This window comes from Tamandua tetradactyla, chromosome 7 (genome assembly GCF_023851605.1).
Source record: "Tamandua tetradactyla isolate mTamTet1 chromosome 7, mTamTet1.pri, whole genome shotgun sequence".
Classification (NCBI taxonomy): domain Eukaryota; kingdom Metazoa; phylum Chordata; class Mammalia; order Pilosa; family Myrmecophagidae; genus Tamandua; species Tamandua tetradactyla.
In genome coordinates, this window is record NC_135333.1 from 100,196,296 (window position 1) to 100,218,888 (window position 22,593).

The window sequence follows — 22,593 nt, forward strand, 5'->3', positions numbered from 1 at the left end:
ATGCTAAGAAAGATACGAATGCTTGCCTTTATGATTCTAAGAGTGGAGGGCCAATATATGGGCTGGGAGATTTCGAAAGAGGAGGAGAAGTTGATTTTATGCTGTCTTTGAAAAGACAGGTGTGATTTATCAGGTAAGGTGAGGAGACTGTTAAAGAGAAAAAGATGAGCAAAACCATGCAGCAGGAAAGCATGATGCATAATTGAGGAACAGTATAGCAGTCACTTCAACAGAACATATGTTTTTGTAAGATACTAATAGAACATTAAACTACAAAGGAAGTTTGGATGAAATTGCAGGTTGACTACATTTAAATCAACAAATTGTTGAAAGTTTCAAATTATATATTTCAAATTTTTTGTAGGCCAAAATATTCCAGCATCAGGGATTCCAACAGAACCCAAATGAACTTGGCCTTCCTATAAAACTCAGTAAACTTCCATTTAGTAATTAAGGCTTTTTATAAACTCTAAGAGATTAAAGCAGGTAGATTTTATGAAAGTTGATTTAGCACTATTTTTAAGAAGTGTCAAGAAACTTAAAAATACATAACAAGACAAAAATAAACATTTGGCTTATACATAGAAATAAAGTAGAGTCTTCTAAATATTATTAAAAAGCCTATCTTTGTTGGGCTAGGGCAATGGGGTCTCACTCCCCCAGTAGAATCATTGGTGGAGTTTGTCCAATGAACACAACTGTTGGATTAAGCAACCTAAAGACATTTTTCCCTTTTCTCCACTTTAAAATCATCCAAATGAGAAAACCTCAAAGAATGCAAGCCACAGTTTTGATAAAAGTAGGGACATCTGTAACCCTGAATTACAATTTATGATGATGTGTTGTCAAAGGCAGTAAATATCAGTCCAGGGTACAGAAATGTACTGACAAAGGACACATGCAATTATATTTCTCAGACCCAGCCAGCTAAACACAAACACTGTCCAAACCATTGGATTACGTTAAGGAGAAGAACCAAAAATCTTTGGTTTGGGCCAATGTCTTTGGGCCAAAGACATGGTCTGTGGAGGAAGCACAGGGGTAAGCCTTGTACTGTCTGTCTCAACAAGAAAGAGCAAATGAAGGTTGGCCTTACCCATAAACCAAACCCTGGAGGGAGGGTGCACTGTGATCTAGGGCCACTTTCTCCCAAGAAGACCAATCTCTGAACACAGATGGATACACAATCAATAAATTAGAAAGACATGAGCACTTCAAAGCATAAAAAGGGATAAACCATAAAAGATCTAACAGCCATTAATATGTAGGAATAAATAACAAAATGGACAGAAATACAGGAACAGGTTGTTTTAAGTAGGATATTCTAATTTATCTCTTAGCCCATAGCGGTCAAGTAGATAAAAAATAATATATCAATTTAAATAACATTATAGGATTTGTATTAAAGAGCTAGGCTACAAAGAAATCATGAACATATTTCCCAAAGCAAAAAATATAGAAAAAGCTTTCAGTGATCATAATGAAATAAGGCTAGAAAATTAAAAGAAAAAAATCTACTACCTGAAAACGAAAAATAGAAACAAAAAAATACAAAAATCCTTCTCTTTCTTAACTCCTGTATTAAAGATGAAGTTCAAAGCAAAAGAGCAGATTATCTGGAGTATAACTATAATGAAGCATTATATGTCAAAACATACGGGATACAGTTAAATCACAGTAACTAGAGACAAGTTCGTAGCATAAATTCTTGTATCAATAGAGAAAATAATGAAAATAAATTATATAAGTAACTAATTCAAGCATAAGAAAATAAGGAAAGGAGAAGAAAGGATTTAATTTAAAAGCAGAAGATGAATACCATATTGAACAGACAAACCAACAGAACTCATAAATAAACCCAATAACTGGTTTTTTAAAAAAATGAACCAATAACTTGCTTACTCAGGACTATGAGGGTAAGAGCACAAAAAAAGTACGTGAGAACTGTGAATGGGGAAATATCACAGAGGCAGAAGACATTAAAAGAATTTCACAAGATTACTGTGCTCAACTTTAGAAAAATACATTTAAAGTCTCTTATATAATCAGAATTTTTCTAGGAAAATAAAAATGAGTGAAATTGATCTTCAAGTATATAGACCCATTGACAATGAATAAAACCATAACCTTTGTTATGGAAATATTCCCTCAAGATCATTGGGCTCAGACCAGTTTCACTGGTGAATTTTATTTTTAACAAAGAGATGCTTGTAGTGTTTCAAACTATTCTAAAATATAAGAAAATAAAGAATGATTTACAGTTACTTTTTTCTTACAAAGCAAGACATTAATACCAAAATCTAACAAATTAAAAAGATATATATAAACAATAGATCCTGATGCAAAATTCTAAATACAATATCAGCACGTAGAAATCGTGTCACCAATAATGAATAATACACCACAACTAAGTGTGACAATCTAGGAACTTAAAAACGGTTCTGGATTAAGATATCATATGAAGAGAACAAACAGAAAAAAATCAATTAATTATATCCACAGAGTTGCTTGACAGAATTCAGCATCCATTCTGCATTAAAGAAACTTTTAATAAAATCGTTAATATTGATAAATCCTTAATTGATAATATTTGTCTCAAAAATTATTTTAAGAACAAGGAAGGGGGACCTGCTGTATCAGGTTTCAAACTTAGCATAAGTTCACAATAATGAAGGTGATGTGATGTTGCTACAGAGGTAAGCAAAGTTCCAATTTAACTGAATAGAGAGCTTAGAAACTTGTCCTGATATTGCTATGCTTATATTGATATCCCAAATCAGTGGGAAAAGGAGGAACTGTTTGATAAATGGCGCTGGGGAAAATCGGTTTTATATGCTTTGAGAGGTGGGGGGATGGGTGAGCGGGAACCTTAACCTCACACCAATAACAGTGATTAACTACAAGTCAGTTAGGTCCTGAAATATTAAATACAAAATATTAAAACTTGTAGAAAAAAATATGAGAATATATTTTTGACTTTTGAGTCAGGCAGCATTTCTTTAAAAAGATTAAAATACAAAAGAAAAAAAAAGGAAAAGATTAAAAACCCAAAACCTCTACTTGAAAACAGATACCTTAAACAAAACTTGAAGTCAAGTTACAGACTTGAAGAAGTTATTTGCAAGGCCTGTAATAGACGAAAGAAAAATAAAAAGAATGTAGAAAAATTTGGTTAACTATAACCAAAGGATAAGCAACCCATTAATAAATAATCAAAGATTACAAACAGGCATATGGAGAAGAGAAAATTACAATGGTCAACAAATGTATGGAATGATGCTCAACCGGGCTAACAATCAGGGAATTGAAAAATAAAACCACAATGATTTAATGTTTCATATCCACCAAATTTGCAACAGTTAATAGGAATAACAGTGGTAACTCATATACATAGCCAGTGGGATTGTGAATTTTCTAAACGCTCTCTGAAGCCCACTATGGGAGAATCTAGCAGTAGCTAGTATGGGAGAAGATTCACAGGACCTTCAATTTAGCGATTTCACTTATAGGCATATGTGCTGGATTAGATCAATGGTTCTCAATTTTGGTTATGCTGTGCGTGGAAAGAGAACTTAAAAAATCCTGGTACCCTGCTTCCCTCCAGACCAGTTACATCAGAATCTCTGGAGGTATTTTTCTCACATCGGCGTGTGATAAAGCTCCCCAGGGAATTCCAGTGTGCAGCTGAGCTCGAGAACCTCTATCAAGAGAATTTCTTGCATATACTTAAGCAAAGCAGGAAGAAACATAAACCTATGAATTGTAATCTTATTTATAATAATGACAAAATGCATTTTAAATGAGCAAATAGCTTGGATAACACATCTGGATAAATCTCAAAAGATAACGTTTAGTTTAAAAAAACTAGTCCCAGGATGAAATGCATATTATGATACTTTTAATAAGTTTTGAATAAAAGCAAAACAATGCTATAAAGTGCTTAAGATGACATAATGTGTAATAGGAGAGCTTAAAATTTTATAAGAATAATAAAAAAACAAATTCAGTATATTCTATACCTTGGCAGGAAGGTTGCTAGATTTAGCAAATAAAACTACATACATAATGCATATTTCATGGGGGATCTTTATACTAAAAATGTATTCATTTCCTGAAATTCAAATTTAACAGGGTGTGCTGTATTTTATTGGAATCCTAATGGGAAGGGCTCTAGCGTGGTAAACAAGGGCTTCAATCATGTCTGTAATATTTAATTTTTAAAGAGAAAGTCTGTAGCAGGTGGGGTGGAAAAAATGCTGGAGTTGACATTTGACAGAGCTTAGTGTTTAGTATTAGTGTATCCATTTTATAATCCTCTGTATTTTCCTGACTGTATGAACTAGTATTGTAAAAATAAGATTAAAGAAAATATAGTGGCAAGACATGGCTGTTTGCAGTAACAACACAACCCTTACTAAACTTATCAACATGTGCAAGATCCATATGAAGAAAACGTATAGTACAACTGAGGATTAGAAGGAGATACAGACATGCCATATCTTGTTCTTGGATAGGAAAACTCATGGTGTAAAGAAGCCTATGCGTCCTATGGTAATGAGTACATTTGATGAATTGCCTTCCCCCAAGTTCTCAGTATAAATTTTTGAGAACTAGACAAGATAATATATTCTAAATTTCATAATAATAAATAAATTTGTAAGAACATCCAGATAAATCTGAGAATGATGAATAATAAAATATGACACCTCAAACTTGTATTAATACACATTATAAATGTACCGTATTTAAAACAATGTTGTATGTAAACAATCATAATTGCATTTCAGCTAAAGTGTGTCTATCTGTTTAAATACATTGGATGGTATGGTAGGTAGGTTCAGGTGTCAGTTTGGCCAGGTAACGGTGCCTAGTTCTGTTGCTGTGGCCTTAAGTCATTAACATGTGAAATTCATCTAGGCTGATTACATCTGTAGTCAGCTAAGGGGAGTGGCTTCTGCGATGAGTGGTTTAATTTAATTAGCTGGAGGCTTAAAAGAGAGGTCGGGCGGCACAGCACAGCCCAAGTAGCTCAGCATACCTCATCTCAGCACTCACAGCTCAGCCCAGATATTTGGAGGTGCAGAAAGGAATTGCCCCAGGGAAGGCCGTTGGAACCCAGAAGCCAGGAGAGAAGGCCCGCAGACATTGCTGTGTGCCTTCTCATGTAACAGAGAACCTCAGATGAAAGTTAGCTGCCTTTCCTCTGAAGAACTACATTTTAAACTAAATAAATCCCCTTTTATTAAAAACCGATCCATCTCTGGTATGCTGCATTCTGGCAGCTGTGGCAGACTAAAACAGTTTGGTCCAGAGAAGTGGGGTGCTGCTGCAGTTTGCAAATTCCAAGCATGGTGGAATGGTGGGCTTTTTTGTTTGTTTGTTTTTTTGTTTTGATGGTTAAGGGGAATATTTTGGAAGAACTGTGAGAAGCTTGACGGAGGAGGCTTTGAGTGTTTTGAAGAGATTGTTGGTATAAAGGGAACCACTGCTGGTCTGGACAAAGAGGGACAGGAAAGGGACAAAAATTGGAGTTTGCAGAGCAAGAACCATGGAAGTCAGGGTCTGAAGTCAAGGAACCTCGCGCCAGGAGAGCAGACCACCCATACAGGTGGAGAGGGTGAGTTTGCTCCAGGAGCAGAGGGAGGGCACCCCAGGCATTGGGGAGGGTGAAGTGCATAAATTGGGGTTTGGGGGTAGCCTGGGTGCAACCCTGTTGTTCTGGAGGGGTTCAGCGTGTGCCCTGGAGATGGCAAAGAGTCCTAGGTGGTACCCGACGCTTGGAGAGAGTGGAGCCAAGAAAAAGGTGGCCTCCCCAATGTCCCCCAAGATTGCAATCACCCCAGTGTTTGGAAAGAGCAAAGCCACCGTAGGCCCTTGGAAAGGGTGGAACTGCCACTTTCTAAAGCCCTGGGGATAAGTTACTCTCAGACTTTAAAATTCAGTAGAGTTTGCCTTGAAGGTTTTCATAACTGTTTAGGTCTGGTGAACCTGTGTTCTTTTTGGTTTTTCCCTTTGGTAATGACAACATGTGTCCTATAACTGTTCGTCCTTTGTATATTGGATAAAGATAAATTGTTCTGAGTTACAGGCCCAGAGCCAGAAGAGAATTTTGCCTTAGAACAGACCATGCTTGTAGCTGACTTTGATGAAATTTTGTACTATTTTTTGAGTTAGTATTGCATTTGTATTGTTACTGAAATAATTTGGAGTTTTTGTGATGTGATGAAATGAATGTATTTTATTAAGTATGGTTTAAGATGATGTGTATAGTTGCCAAGTTGACAAGGGGTGGACATGTGGTAGTTAGGTTCAGGTGTCAGCTTGACCAGGTGATGGTGCCTAGTTATGTTGCTGTGTACTTGAATCATTAACATTGGAAACTCATCTGTGGCTGATTATATCTGCAGTCGGCTAAGGGGAGTGTGTTCTGCAATGAGTGTGGTTTAATTTAATTAGCTGGAGGCTTAAAAGGGAGAGGTCAGAAGACAGCCCAGTGCAGCACAATTTAAACAGTTCAGTATACCTCATCTCAGCACTCACAGCTCAGTCCAAATGTTTGGAGATGCAGAAAGGAATTGTCCCAGGGAAGGCTGTTGGAACTCAGAAGCCAGGAGAGAAGGCCAGCAGACATTGCTGTGTGCCTTCCCATGTAACAGAGAACCTCAGATGAAAGTTAGCTGCCTCTCCTCTGAAGAACTGTATATTTTAAACTAAATGAATCCCCTTTTATTAAAAGCTGATCCATCTCTGGTGTGTTGAATTCTGGCAGCTTAAAACAGATGACTATATAAAATAAGTGTGACAATCCCTGCATAATGTTGACTCACCCCCCAAAATATTTTTGAATCTGGCTTTCTTATCTGTTTACCTTTTTCTCCCCCTTTCAGGGCTCTACCACCTCCCCTGGGAATTGCAGTCACTTTGTAGGTGCTCTTCATATTTGCAGTTTTTTTCTCCTTCAAAATTTTCCTCCACATCTCTGCCAAAATGCTCTATTGCAAAGCACGTATCATTTCCTTCTATAAAATAGTTCAAGATCTCTTCCTTGCATAGTCAACAGTTTCCAAGCACTGTAGCCTAGAATAAGAGATACTCCAGCATCTTGTGGTAGATTAAATTATATACTCCAATTTAGATATAACCTTAATCTGCATTCCTGTGTTTGTGAACCCATTGTCAATTAGGATCTCAGGAAGATGCCATTTTAAATTAAGGTGTGGCCCAACTAAATGAGAATGAGTCGTAACCTGGATTACTGACTAAGAATGAGAGAAAGCCATGGGGGGGAGCCCAAACTCAGAAGCCAACAGGAACCCAAAAGAGAAAGGATAGGACTTCCTTGTGAATGGAAAGCTAAGGAACCCAAGGGTTGTTGGTGAGCCAGGATGCTGCTAACCCCAGAGAGGAAGCAAGCCTTTCAACCTCTGAAACCATAAACCAATAAATTCCTGGGTTTAAGAAGCCTGGCAAATTAAGACAGATCCATTCCCTGCCCACCCCCCCCACCCCCCTTTTTTTTTCATGAGAAAACCATTTATTTTATTGGGAGGAAACTTCTAAGGTTTGACTCTGGATTACATGAAAGAGATGCCTGATCTCTACTTTTATCACACCCATTGGGAAATTGCTTGTTACTGTTCTATCAAATATAAACTGTCTCATCTGTAATGTCCTCCCTTAGTCTCGTATACGCTCTGGCTAATAAACTCTCTGCTCCAGTCAGTACCATGTATCTTTTTTCTCTTTTCTTCCACAAATATCTGTAGTATCTCCTATGTGCCAGATACTGTGCTAAGGGGTAAGACACTGCGCTCAAGAAGCTTACAGTCTAGGGAGGGGGCTTTATGGATGTCCAAAGCCATTTTTTTGTCTCTGTCCTCTCTCTAAATGGAGTGCCCTCAGTCTCCCATTTGACCACCCTTCAATGCCAAGTTCAGAGTTGTCATTCATCATGAAGCTTTTCTAGATCATTCTAATCCTTGCTGTCCCAGTCCATGGGCACCTCCAAACTAAATTTTAGTTGTCGTGTGGAAAAACAGACTTATTAGTGCTAGAAGAGATTAGTGTATCTATTTTAACAAACTTTTTAACATAAAGGAGAAATTAACCCCACAAAAACAAGGTGGTTTGTTTAAGGGTCACACAGTTTATTTACAGAAAAAGCCAGAAGTTTTACCCAGAACTTCAGGCTCTTAAATCTGTCAGGTGCTTAGCAAAAGTCCTTGGGATATAATTGGTACTTAGTGAATGGTGGCTGTCATTCACTAGATATCAGTTTTGTCCCCACTAGATTGGAAGATCTTTAAGAACGAGGTTATGCTTTGAACTTATGGTGTGTCCTAGAAAACCAGCACAGTCCATTATAGATGCTATGAACTTATTTACTGATTAATCGTTAGCACAAACCTCTTCTTACATACAAGTACATTTTGAAGGCCTCAGTGTATCATTCTACATAACAAAAGTTCTTCTGAAGACAAGGGATCATTGTCTATTTGGTGATTACGGTTCTGAAAGTTGAAAAAGACTTGAATAATTAGGACACTGAGGTATGCTTCAAGATTTCCTGATGGCTGAGGGAGTTAGTACTTAATTTTGTCATTATGTCCAGGAGAAATATGCCTCTTCTTTTTTGTTTTCTACCAAAAGGTAAACAAATCTCAGAGATGGGAAGCGGGCTTTTTCACAGCTGGATTGGAAAACAAGTTTTATTATTCAGCTTTCTTGCCTTGATTACAAGTACCAATCTTGTTTTTATTTATGTTTTTATTAATATTTACAAATAGCATATATTAGATGACTTGAATTTTAATGGAAAAGTTTGAAAATTCTAGAAATAATTTATAATACATTATTAATTGGAAGTTTTTTTTTTTTTTTTAATTTGCTTTGAGAGGCTGAATCTCTTCTTTTCTTCTCATTTACTCTAGTGGGGAGGGGGAATCTAGATTTCTAACCTTTCCAAGAGTTTTTACTTACTCTCAAGAGAGGAAACAAAACTACTTCTGCTTAAAATAGGGCTTTCTCTCAAGTCAGTCAAGCTGGCCCGATACTATCACATTACAGGGGAAGTTTGGCCTAAAATGTTTCAACTATAAACTGTGTAACCTAGCCACAACTAGAGTAAGCCAATAATGCTCTCCTACTGTTTCATAATAAAAAGAACTTCAGGGAAGTTTCATTTATTCTAGTCTTTTACTGTGCAAGCAAGGTGACTGCCAAATTGAGTTTTACAATAGATTAAATGGGCTAAAACTAAAGGCATTTGGTAGAGTATTTCACTATAATAGCTCAATAGCAGAACCAAGAGTTTACACAAAAACGAAGAGGAAAATTCTTTGTCTCTGTAGCAGAGAACTTTATTTCAATAAACTTGCATTTGATTAGTTAATATTTCAAAATTAAGAACTTTTTCAAAGTGGTTAAAGTTTGTCTTTTCTGCTTTGCAACTCTTTCCTGACTTCTATATCCCATCCTTCCTTTTGTGTCCTCTGCTTGCTATACGTGGAGACTCTTCAGGCTTTATTATTAATATTTTTATAAGACTTTTTGATCTTGAGGACTGTCTGATGAGAACGACCTTTCTATGAATATCTTCTTTTAAATAGGGTGTTCCAGTACTTTTCCTCATCTACTTATTTTCCTCATCTATTCACCTAGATAATATCGACTGTTTGCTAGATACTGAGTTAAAGTATTAGCATGTAGTAGATAATGCAGCTGATAATATTGAATGGGAAAATGACACAGAGAATGTATCTTATATACTGTGGGAATATGGAGAGCAGAACAAATAGCCCTCTCTGCAAAGATGAGGGTTGAAGCTCCATTAAAGAAGAAACCTTTGACCACTTTGTGAAAACTTTGTGGGGCTTGTGATTGGTGCTATTTTCTAAGCATATAAGGCATGTACTAGGAAAGAGGATGGCTCGGGCTGAGTCTTTCTGTTAATTTTTGTGGGAACACAAGAAGTGGTAGCGGATAGTCTGGGATATGTAGACTCACTCTAGACTCACTAGCGCTTTCCTTCAGATGTTAATGAGCTTGCATGTTATTGTGTGGACTATGAGAGACAAATATTTAATAATAACTTGGAATGATATTGAGACTCAGATTCTTGTAATAGTTAAGGTTACCAGCTCTGCCACTTAGTAGCTGTATTACCCAAAGGCTTATATCCTTGTTGTGCATCAGTTTTGTTTATAAAATGAAACTGAGTGCCTAACTCACATGATTGGTATAAAGACTTTATTAGCTAAGTATTTAGAATGGTGTTTGTGGAAGGATCGTATAAATGGAGTGAAAGTGAAAAAGATGCCCTGTATTCATGAGAATTTTCTGAACTGAGACACATTTGGTGACTCTATTAGGTTATTTGTGACAGAAGATGCAGAGAAATAAGTGGAGTTTGCTATTAAGATTTTCTGGTTGGGAGGCAGGAATGGTAAAACCAAGTATTACAGGAGGCCGGAGGGGACTGGTGGAATTTCTGTTGACATTTTTTGTACAAAATCTTTCCAAGATACCTCTAGACCATTTCAATTTCTGTTTGGAACTTAGGATAGGAGTAGTTGGTGGGAAAGAAAGATTTGAAGGTCAATGGCTAAAAGATGGTTGTTAAAGCCATTCAAGAATAAGAGGTACAAAGAATCCCTGGGGCATCCCAGTGTTTAAGGATGGAAATCACTATTGATAGCTGCACAGGTTTGTTAGGAAGAGAGGTGTTTTAGAGCAGGGACTCTTGTATGAAGGCATGACACATGTGCAATTTATGAAGTCTAAAAATAAAATCACTATTTTAGAGAACATTTTGGGAAAAATGTCCTTCCAACACTACCATGGTTATCATGTTTCCACCCATTTGTTTCCTAAACAAATGTTTCCTTACATATTTATGATTAGATTGTATTGATTTGTAAACTGTTTTTTTCCCTTAATACTTGAAATGATATAAATTGCCACAAAATCTTCAAAATCCACGTTTAGATGATGTAAAATACTTCATGTTGAAATGTAGCATACTTTCTTTAACTACTTCATCGAGAGATAAAATCAAATTTTATTTATTTCTTTATTTTGTTTTAGCAAATATCTCCCAACCTAAAATTCTCTTCTAAATTTCTTGTTTTTTATTAGGCAGTTCTATTTATGACAGTGGGTCCAGATGACAACAGAACTTACATATTTATTATTTATATTAATAATATTTGCATTATGTTGTATATATTTTAAATATATATAATTTATGTATATTCAAGTTATTGATACTATTTATTATTTACCATGTAACAATAAACTAACAAATTTAACTTCCCTACAGTTATTATTCATATAACAGACTTTATTAAAGTATAAAAATAGTTCATCAAATAATCTTGGCTATTTTCAACATTAGTTAAAAAGCTAACTGTATGGAACCCTAATGTAAATGTATTTATACATCATTGAAGAAATTAACTTGATAATATGTCAATATAAAAACCCCTTCTGTGTCTACCATTTCATTTCCATTTGTAAAATATCAAATTTCCTTTCATTGCATTTGGTGCATTCTTTTACAGATGAAACTATTGTAAGACATTGAAATTGTTTCTAATGTTTTCAAATCCATGAATTCTGTGTGTAATATAATATCTTGGTATTAGACATTTTGTGAATCTCTTATTGAGGTCCTTTTACAATTATTTCCATTTATTAATTAAAAAATATGCATTCAGTGATAGCTACGTGCCAGACATTTCACTCATTTACTCTTGTTTCTGCTTTTGAAAACTTTTCATTCGAAGTTGAATTTTTCAGCCAAGTTTTCAGCATCCAAGGTTGAATATGGGAAAGGAAAAAAAGAAATAGCTCAGCAAATTATTTTGCTGTAAGAAGTTTTGAAACTATTTTTGTGTGAATTATTTTGGTTTCCTTTGAAGTTTTAAGACTGATGGTATTTTTGTTAACTTATGTTACCCATCTATAGAATCTAAAAATAAAACTTGTCTGGTTATTGTAAGAAAAGTTAAGAGCCATTGTCTTGTTTTAGAAATATATACTTGACTAAAAGTCCCCTTTCAGGCTTTGTGGGACCTGGAGTTAATGAATTCAATTTATTTAGGAGCTGGAAAACCTGGCAATTTAATTTCATCTCGTTAGAGCTGAGATTTTGTACAAATAATCCTACACATAAAACCTCCACATAAAGTAGATTTTTGTAACAATTGAATGAGACACTAGCTATTTCGTGAAATAGAGCATACTTTATTTTATGTTCTATTTTCTGATTCACTTTTGAAATTCTATTTGTACATAAATTCTTTGCTCACTTTGCTTTAACCTGTGATTCTTCTAGGGTTAACAGACAAACACACACACATATATTTATGCTCTTACCATGTTCAAGCCACTCTTCTAGATTCAGGAACTCTGGAACATTCAGAAAAATCACAGTCCTTAAGGAATTTATATTCTGGTTATTCTGGTTTGCTTAAGTTGCCAGAATATAATATATCAGGAATGGAATAGTTTTTATAAAAGAAATTAATTAAGTTACAAGTTTATAGTTCTAAGGCCATGAAAATGTCCAGACTAAGGCACCAACAAGAGGTTGCTTTCACTCAGGAAAGCCTGATGCCATCTGGAACACCTCTGTCAGCTGGTCCTTTGCTCCTTGGCTCCATTACTCTCAGCCTCTGTTTTCTTTGAGGGCTCCTCACTTGGCTTTTCTGAGGCTGGGTTTCATATCTTGACTTACCTTTGATCTCTCCAGGTTCCGGCTTGCTTAGCATCTCATAGGAAGTCACATGGTGACACCTGCTCAGCTCTGCCCTCATCTAGGCATCTGCTCTCTCTGTTGGCACTTCAAACATCTCCAAATGTCTGTGTGTCTGTCAGCTCTGAAGCAACTGTTCTCCATTCTGCATCTGAGGCTTTTCTAAATGTTTCCCCTTTTAAAGGACTCTAGTAAACAAATCAGGACCCACCTCAAATGGGTGGAGTTACATCTCCGTCTAATCAAAAGGCCACCCCCTCAATTGGGTATGTCACATCTCCTTGGAAGTAATCGAACCAAAAGGTCACACCCACAATGGGTGTGTCCCATCTCCGTGGAAACAATCCAATCAAAGTTTCCCACCCTAAAAGATCGTTCCCACCCCAAAAGATTGGCTCATGATTAAAACACAGCTGTTCTAGGGTACATAATAGTTTCAAACTGGCATACTAGTTAAGGAAAGAATTTATTCCTTTTAACAGGTGGATTAATTTACTAATTGAACAAATGTTTATTGAGATTTCTAGTATACTGAGTTAGGGATACAGCAGTGAATAAACTATCTCTACTCCATGGACTTTATATTGCAACTGAGGTGTTAGGAGTGGGGTAGCATCAGAAAATAAGTACAGATAATGACAAATTCTCTGAAGAAAACAAAACAGGGAAAGGGATAGAGAGTGATCACGTAAGTGCATGTGAGAAGGGAGGGAATGGAGAGAGAGTGTTGGTGACTACTTTAGAAAAAGGTAGTGAGAAAAGTTCAGTTCAGAGAAGCAAGCCACACAAAGATTTGGGGGTAGAAATGACAGACAAGAAAAGAAAAGAAATTAAAAGTTCAGGGTGCCAGGTGCCAGTGAGTATTGGCAGAGTGATAAAGCTGAATATAATGAGGGGGCGGGGGTAGGTTGCTCTGCAGGGGGAAGAGTGAAGCGTGATGCTGTGCTCTATTCCTCCAAGGATGGGAATCTGCTGATGGTTTTTTATGTTTATTTTTTGCGTGGGCAGGCACCACGAATCAAACCCAGGTCTCTGGCATGGCAGGCGAGAACTCTGCCACTGAGCCACTGTGGCCCACCCTCCATTGGTGGGTTTTAAGCAGGGCAGTGACTTGATATGATTTGCAATTTTCGAATAGCAGTTTGGTGGCTACATGGAGAATGAATTGTTGAGGACAAAAGAAGCAATAAAGAAGCAAGGAGGGTAGATAGGAGGCTGCTATTTTTAAATAATAGCATACATAACAATACAAAGTAGTTGTAAGGAAAATAAGTGGTACTTAATGGCAACAGACTTGACTGTGATGTGATGCTAAAGATGAGATCCTTAATAGGCAGTTGGAATACAAGGAAGGGTAAGTACATTTAAGGTAAAGGAAAGCTGTTTTGGTAAAGGAGGTTTGACCTTCTTTGCAAGACTTCTTGCTGAGTAGTTTTCGTCACCAAGTTGAGTGAAATGCAGTATTCATGAAGAATATTTGATAATAAAGCTGTGAGGACAGGGAGAACTAGATTATGGAAGGAATAAAATACAAAGCTCAGGAAGTTGCACTTGATCCTGTGGGCAGGGGAAGCTACTGTTGGCAGTGGAGAAGGTGTGCAAAGGTGAAAATTGGTACTCGAGACACGTTCAACTGGCAGTAGTTCATGCTGTGCTTTCAGGAACGAAGACGCAGGTAAGGGGACTTGCTAGGGAATAAAATAATAGGTGAGGTATAAGATGGGTGTCTAAGCAGAAACCAGGTTCAGTGTCAACTGTTAGGTGAGAGAAGTTGCAAAAGAAATCTGCATATGATGGGGTTGAGGGAGAGAGAAGAATGAAAGGTAACTTCAAGGTTCACATAAGATAAACAGAAATAGACAAATCTATCAGACATGGTGACAGGTGCTGTAGTTAGTAGCAGTAAAGCTGGGTATCGGAACATGCATTGACTGTGCTTTATGCATAGATTAGAATTTCTTACTCATTTGAATTCCTTAGAATATCTACAAAAACATCTGTGATAAGTTTATTCAAATTAGTCACGCTTTCAGATTGAAATAATAGAGTACAAATAACAAAAGCTACAATTCATTGACTATTTGGAATGTAACAGGTGTTTTATATGTATCATGTTTAATCCTTACAAATACCAGGGAAGGTTGGTAATATGATATTTGAGGTACCAAGGCATAGTAGCTTGCTGAGTTCTCATAGTGAAAGGGTGGCGGTGTGGGATTTTAAACCCAGATTGATTATATGGCAATAGCCTCAGAATGTTCTAAAATATTTTGATGTTTCTAAAGCTTGTTTGTGCATATGCATTGCACTGCATTCTCAAGGTATTTACTTTCATGTGGGCATAAACTTGGACAGTTTTGTACACATTCATAAATATTGCTGTTATTATACTCCAGATATTTAAAACAATGCAAAACCAAACTGTGTCTTAGAAAAAAAACACACAAAACCTTGGCTTTTATTCTCATGGTTTTCATTTTACCACAAAATGATATTAAAATTATATGTTCCTATAGTCGTGTATGTTAGATGCATTATTAGATCTTTTTCATACATTTCTAAGCAATTATTTATGCCTAACTAGATACCACCCAAGCTTAAAAAAAATGGGGGATAAATTCAGAGGAATCAAGGAGGTATCAAGCTGCAGAAATAATTTAATAGAAGAAAAAATGCTTTTACAGTAAGCGAAGTTTTAAATTATAGGGGCAGTATATATTTTTAAATTTATTTTTCTTTCCAAGTAAAAATTAAAGTATCACACTTGGAAATAGATAGAATGCACCTCAGGTTCTTTTACTTGCTCTTTTACCACAGCAAATGTCTGACTTTAATGAATTATTTCAGTTTGATAATTTCTGTTGTTATAGGAATTTTTAGTCTGGTGTTTTCATGATTAACTATATGGAGAACGCCAATACTTTCTTATCTCTCTGTAATTCTATTATGTTTTTAAACAGTTCAGGGACACAGCAATATAATACTTTTACCGAGCTGTTCCTTTTGGAAGATTTAAGATAAATCACCATAAATTGATAAATGATTACTCATAGTGAACCGGTATTGTAGCATACAAGATGCACAGTACATTTACAGTAGGCAGTCTATATCTCTACTGTCCACCTTTTAATTTAACCTCCCAAACCTCAGTGATTTTTTTTGACTGAAAAAATTTTTGATTCATGCAAATATTGTGATATGTGTTAATACTACTCATGACATATTTCAAATGAAGAAAATACAGCTCCCCTTGCATGGTAAAACCAGAATGTAAGATCAGTTCAATACGTTTTTGATAATAACCTGTTATGTGTTTAATTCTGAGTGAAAACTGAACTCATGGACATTAGTAAATTTCTATAAATAATAATAGAGTGATTATATACATTTAGTTCATTTAATTCTGTCAATCCTGGGAAGTAAGAATCATTTATAAGCAACCCATTTACACAGATAATGAAAATGAGGTTCTGAGAGATTAAGTAACTGACTTTATGGAACAACAGAGCCACAATTCCAGTCTAGGTATATATATGTATATATGGAGATAGTACTCCTAAATTCAATATTTTAAAATATCAATTAAAAGGTAAGTGCATCTGCAAAGTGCAGACAAAATAAAATAATGAATTTTCCTGAATTTTGATCAAGCCATGTGTTTTGGTTTGTTAAATGCTGCCTGAATGCAATATACCAGAAATAGAATGGCTTTTAAAAAGGGAATGTATTAAGTTGCAAGTTTGTAGTTTTAAGGCTATAAAAATGTACATACTACAGCATCCAGGTGAAGATACTTTGGCTCAAGGAAGGTCAATGGATCCATGACACCTCTACCAGATGGGAAGGCACATGGCTGGCATCTGTTGGGCTGTTTGACTTCTCGATTCAAACAGATTCCCCAGGGGTATTTTCTTTCTTCATCTCTAAACATCTCTGCCTGTGCCAGCTCTAAAGCTTTTTCCAAAAAATGTTTCCCTCTTAAAGGACTTCAATAAGCAACTCCACTTTGATGGGTAGAGACACATCTCCATGGAGACCACCTAATTAAAAGGTCCCACCCACAATTGAATGGGTCACATCTCCACAAAAACAACTTAATCAAAAATATCCCACCCAGCAATATTGAACGAGTATGAAAAAGCATGGCTTTTCTGGGGCACACAACAGTTTCAAACTGGCACACCATGCAAGACATTATACTGATTGTTCCTTCTTAGCATGTGGCCTAGTGTTATATAGCTTTATTTACTAGATTGTTTGTTTTGCTTTGTTTTGTTTTTTGACATGATAATAACATGGGAATTATCTTTAAAAGGAACAGAAATTGTGATAGATATACTCATTTGGTTGTTACATGTTATGGTCCAGGTAAGATATTAGAAAGGCCTGAAGTAATTAATTTACTTCTGAATAGTTTAACCAATATTCAGTGAATGCCTAAGATGGGCCAGAGACTGATAGAAGTAAAATTCCTGCCCTCATGGAGTTCGTTTCAGAAATAAACAAATAAATATGTAATCTATCAGACATAATGATGGGTGCTGTAGATAGTAGCAGTAAAGCTGTGTATCGGGAGAGGGGGGTTGGGGACAGGGCTACAGGGAACAGGTTTGTCAATGTTTCTTATAGCATGGCTAGGGAAGTCAATTAAAGAAATGGTTTCAAGACATTTACTGTAACAAACAGTGCTGTCAGTGCCTGTTAGAAGAGAACTGAAAGTTGACTATGAAATTTGAAAATGTAGAATCGTTGGAGCCTTGCAAGGAGTCGTGGGAATAAAAGACTGATTGAATTCCCACTGAAGATAATGAGGAGAACAGTAGAGAGAATAAATATTAACTGCTCATTCAAGTTTTGCTATAATAGAGAACAGAGAAATGGGATAGTAGCTTGGTGAAAATGTGGGATAAAGAGAAGTTTTGTTTTCATTTTTAAGATGGGAGAGGTTTATATGATGATGGGAATCATCCAATAGAGAGGAAAAATCAATGAGGCAGGAGTGGGGTGGACTTTTTCTAGAATGTTGTCTTTAAATACACAAAAATGTATGGAATGAGTCCAGGGTGTAAGGAGGGATTGGCTTTAGCTAGGAGGAAGGCATCTCACCATGTTAACAGGAGGGAAGATGTGATTATGAATACAGATGAAAATAAATTGGTGAGTGTGGTATTGGCAGTATTTGGAAGTTCTCTTTCTCTCGCATCTATTTTTTTCAAATAAATGGAAAGCATGGACATCAACTGAGAAACAGAACAAAAGGAAAATGCTAGTGAGTGAATGGAAGTAAGAGAACTTGAGGAGATACTCTGGGGAAGAATCTTATAAAGAAAAAATTTTTTGAGGATACTAGATTTGTGGTCCAGTGGTTTATTCAAGAAGAGAGGTTAAGTGGATAAATGGGCATAGGGTCCTTTTGCTCAGCCAGGAGATGAAAATTGGCGACATAGATTTTGGCGTTAATGGCTCAGATGTAATTTAAATCACGAGATAAAAGATGTGGCCAGAAACTGCCCAAGTGAGGAGAGGACGCACAGTCATTTGCTTAGGGAAGGGGAGAAGAAACAACAAAGTGGAAAGAAAATAGAGAGGAATAAAGAAAAATTGGATAAAATAACAATAGAGGTAACTGTATTTACAAGAAAAAGTTTCCACCTTTTTAATGAGTTCTAATAGGATGAAGGCTATTAGAATTGTGTTTTAAAAATTAGGTTATTGAAAATCTGACTTGGACTCATTTCAGGAGAGTGACTGAATTTGAAACTACAATATAGTAGGTTCAAGTTTCAAGATGTTTGGCTATGACAGTGAAAGGAAACATCCTGAGATGATAATAGCTTATAGCTTATAGCTAATATTATTTTTAGGTATAGTTAATAGCTAATAGCTGAATAAAGGCAAGTTTTACATTTTCGCACAAGCTTACTAAGTAAGTCCTCTGGGTCAGGTACTCTTCTAGATAGTCTTGAACAAAATGAACATTGTGAGCAAAACAGATGAAAATCCCTGTCCTCAACCTTGCATTCTAGTACAGGTTATTTCTTTAAGCCTGAGTAGCCTTGAGTACTATTATTATTATTAATTTTTAATAGGAGGAAGAGTTGAAGGCTAGAGAGAAACAAAAGAGGAGGCTCTGCCATTTGACAGAACTGAGAGCTCTCTCTCTATAAGACACTGAATGATTTGCACCTAAAAGAAGAAGCCATAATAAGATGCAGAAGAGGCATTTCTAGTTTATGGCATTTAAGTGAACAAGGGTTTTCTGCAGATGTATTAAGATGGAATGAAAAGAGCAATGATTAGGTGTCAGAAAGGCTCTGGTTCTAGACCTACAACAAGTAGCTTTGTGGGCCAAAAAAGAGTCTTGTGGAGCCATAGCCTCTTTATTTGTAAAGTAGCCATACTATCCAATCTATACAATATAAAGAGACTATTACATTGGTCAAATGAAATTATATGTTCTCTAAAGAGCCTTGTAAATCAGAAGTTTTATTGTAAGATCATGGTCATTAATTCTTCAATAGGCATATCTGAAGAATTTTGTGACCCATATGTTGCGGTTCTTACACTAAAATCCAACTTTAAATAATTATCTATTTTTATTTATCTGACTACTCAGAAATCTCTTCACCTTTTAATTTGATATTTTTATTTTTTATTTAAAAATATTTGATTGATTCTTTTTTATGAGCACATTAGCAAAATGAATTTAGAACATCTAATTCTCTCTGACAACTGTGCCCTAACATAAGAACAAAGACTTGACTATACTCGTATAGTCACATGTTTATAATAGATGAGACTTGGCTTACAATGACTGCTTTATTTGATGTTTATTAGTCCATGTCTTGGTGCAATTTAACTTGTCCTGAATTCACTGTTTCAGAGCTACAATGTGTGTATTACTTTTATTGTCCTCTGAATCGTACTCTCTTGCTTGAGTAGAATCTCAAGAGACTCTGTTGTTAGGAGGACTTTTAAGGTTCTTCCCTTCAGTCTCTGGAAACCCCTTATTAAAAAAAATTTAAAAACTTTAAAAATGTTGAAATACGTGGAGACATTAAAATATTTCAAATTGTGGAGATTTTATCCATATCTGACATCATTTTGAGAAAATCTAAATGTGTTACATGTGTAAGATCAGGCTCGCCTCGCATTGCCTCCCACCCCACACCCCCAGGTTGGTATGTTTGCTAATGAAGGTGATCTGAATGTGGCTCTCAATTTTGTGGTTATTTCATTAAACTTCAAATAAGACAATTCTATGGTACTTTAAATTGTTTATGATGCTGATTTCCATTATCTAAAGTTCTAACCATTTTGAAGACTTTTGATGTTTTTAAATATTACAAAAGTTAGAGACAAAAAATGTAAAACATAACATTTTGAACTCTAGAAAGTTTTAGAATCTTTATTTTTTAGTTATGTAACATGTCTGATTTATGAAAATAATAATGCAGTGTTTCCCTTATTATCTTTTATGTTACCAAACAAGACGAATAAGTAATTGAAGTATTAAGTTAAAGAGATTAGCTTATTTAATCCATTTATCTAAAAAACTTTGAAGTTCAGAAATGTTCTATGATTGCCCAAGCCACATACTCGGAATACAGAGCTGAGAATCTCTTCATCATTGCACTGTGTAATTGCCATTGGTGTTTTTAATCATCAAATATCATCAAATATCTTAAATGTGGTGGTGTATTGATGATAAGAATAGTAGGGATTTGTCCCAAGCAGACAGTAAGTTAGTTTTTTTTTTTAATTTCTCATGCAGAGAGCTGCCACTGTGTGAATGCTCTACAGTCTTGTAATTCTGACCTTTTCTCACTAAAACAATGAAGAGAAATAAACCTTAGTCTTTCTCCCTCCTTGACTTCTTCCTTTTCATCCTCTTCAATATTTATTGCTTTTTAACTTTCTGAATATATTGCTATAGGAAAGGTGGAAAAAAACAGAAGAAAACTGCAATTACTCATAGCTTTATAAGTCAGAAAGAGCCATTCTTAACGTTTTGCTGTCTATCCTATCTTATTTTTCAGAATAGTATTTAAAATGTATATTTTAGAAAGTTGAGACCATATGGTTCACACTGTTTTGCTGCCTGCTTGTGAACTTGATTGTGTGCCTGGAGCAACATCAAATAGCATTTCATGTTCTTCAAGATCATGATTTTTAATTGCTACATTACATTATAAAATAAGGATATTCCATAATTTATTTAATCAATCCCCTACTGTTGGAAATCTAATTTTTTGCTGTTATTATTAAAACGTATTTTTGGATTTTGCTGGCATATTTTCAAGTTACTTTCAGAAAAATTTTCAGTTGATATTCCAATTAGTATGAGAGGCCTCACTTTCTTGTATGCTTCAAAGTATTTGATACTCTTTGTGTGTGCATATATACACACACACACATACACATTTGTAATTTTTAATATGTAAATTTAAATATATTAAATATATATAAAATCCAAACAATAATGTTATCTCATTTTTTGTTTTGTTATGTATTCTTGGCAAAGTTGAATATTTTTCACATATTGTTGGTTATCACTATATTTTCTTTTGAATTTCTTAACACATGCATTACTTAAGTTTTTAAATTGAGTGTCAATTTGTTAATAATCATTTATAATTTAATATTTGAGTTTTTCAAATTATGTATGTTGCAAAATTTTCCCCAGGTTGTCAATATGTTTATATGTTGACATATATGACATATGACAATATGAGATACATATATATAGTTTTTTTAAATCTAGCTGTATTCATTTTTGCCTTCAAATACCATGATTGTCACATCTCAGTGTTTGATGTTTTTGTACTCTAGTCTATGAAAATGAACCATATTTCTATTTTGATAAATATTATATCATTATTTATAATATGTTGTAATGATTTGACAACAAGTACCCCATAGGTTCTTTAAATTAAAAAAAAAATGCTTGTTTATTCTTATTTATTTATTCTTCCGAAACTACTTATTTTATTATTTATTACTTGTTCATTCTTCCAAAGAGATTTATCCGGTAGGAGAGAAGTAATAGCAAGTTTGTATGCTGATGGGTATGTGCACGGGGCATTGAAAAAAATTGATAATAAAAGAAAAAGAGGGTAGGGTTACTAATGTGATGTGAGTAGGTGAGAGAATATGAATCTTGTGTACAAGTGTACGATTTTATCATAGAATAATAACAAATATCTACATGGTCTTATTTGGAAAGGGTGGAGACGGGAATAGACGTCCACAATGTAAGGAGAGAAGGGTAAGTATGAAACAGGCATGTAGGAGAGTGGGAGAGTGAATGGTCTAGGGAAATGTAGCAGGATTACTGGGCAGGATTAATGACCTTCTTCAGGTTCCTGCTCACGAATGTAAGGTAAAACCATTCAGTCCCATTGTAGGCTGACAGATATTTGAAGCCACATTCAGATACACAGGTGTGGGTACAGCATGCATGGAAGATCGAATTTTACCAGGGTTGGATTTAGCCGTAAATGTAGTAAAGCAAGAGAGGGGTAAGGAAGACAGACTTTCACATAGACGAGTGATTTTAGTGATGTGCCATGAGATTTAAGATGAGTTAGGAGAGTAGTAAGGCTGTAAGGTGGGGGGTGGGGGTGGGGACACTAGGCAGGTGATGGGATCCATGGATAGGTAGATACTGGCGAGGTAGAGGAGTTGTTGGAGTCGGTGCATGGCCAGAGGACCAGGTGCCCGAGGTACTGTGGATGGCAAGGTTACTGAATGAGAGGAACTCGGGGAGCTCAGAGGCCAGTGTGTTTAAAGAACCATTTATTTAAATATTGAAACTGCCAAAATTTGTGGTGAAA

The 22,593-nt window shown here is 35.5% G+C and overlaps 1 protein-coding gene across 6 annotated transcripts in view; it reads left to right on the forward strand.

Moving 5' to 3' along the window:
* The window catches only part of CNTN1 (contactin 1), a 420,382-nt gene that overhangs the window by 52,182 nt on the left and 345,607 nt on the right, over positions 1-22,593 (forward strand). The window contains exon 1 of one of the 6 annotated variants that reach the window (XM_077170572.1): positions 5,499-5,617. The exons of the other annotated variants lie outside the window; for them this stretch is intronic. The gene's annotated coding sequence lies outside the window, so the exon portion shown is untranslated. Of the gene's footprint in view, positions 1-5,498; positions 5,618-22,593 lie in introns of those variants that run through there. 6 annotated transcript variants of the gene reach the window in all.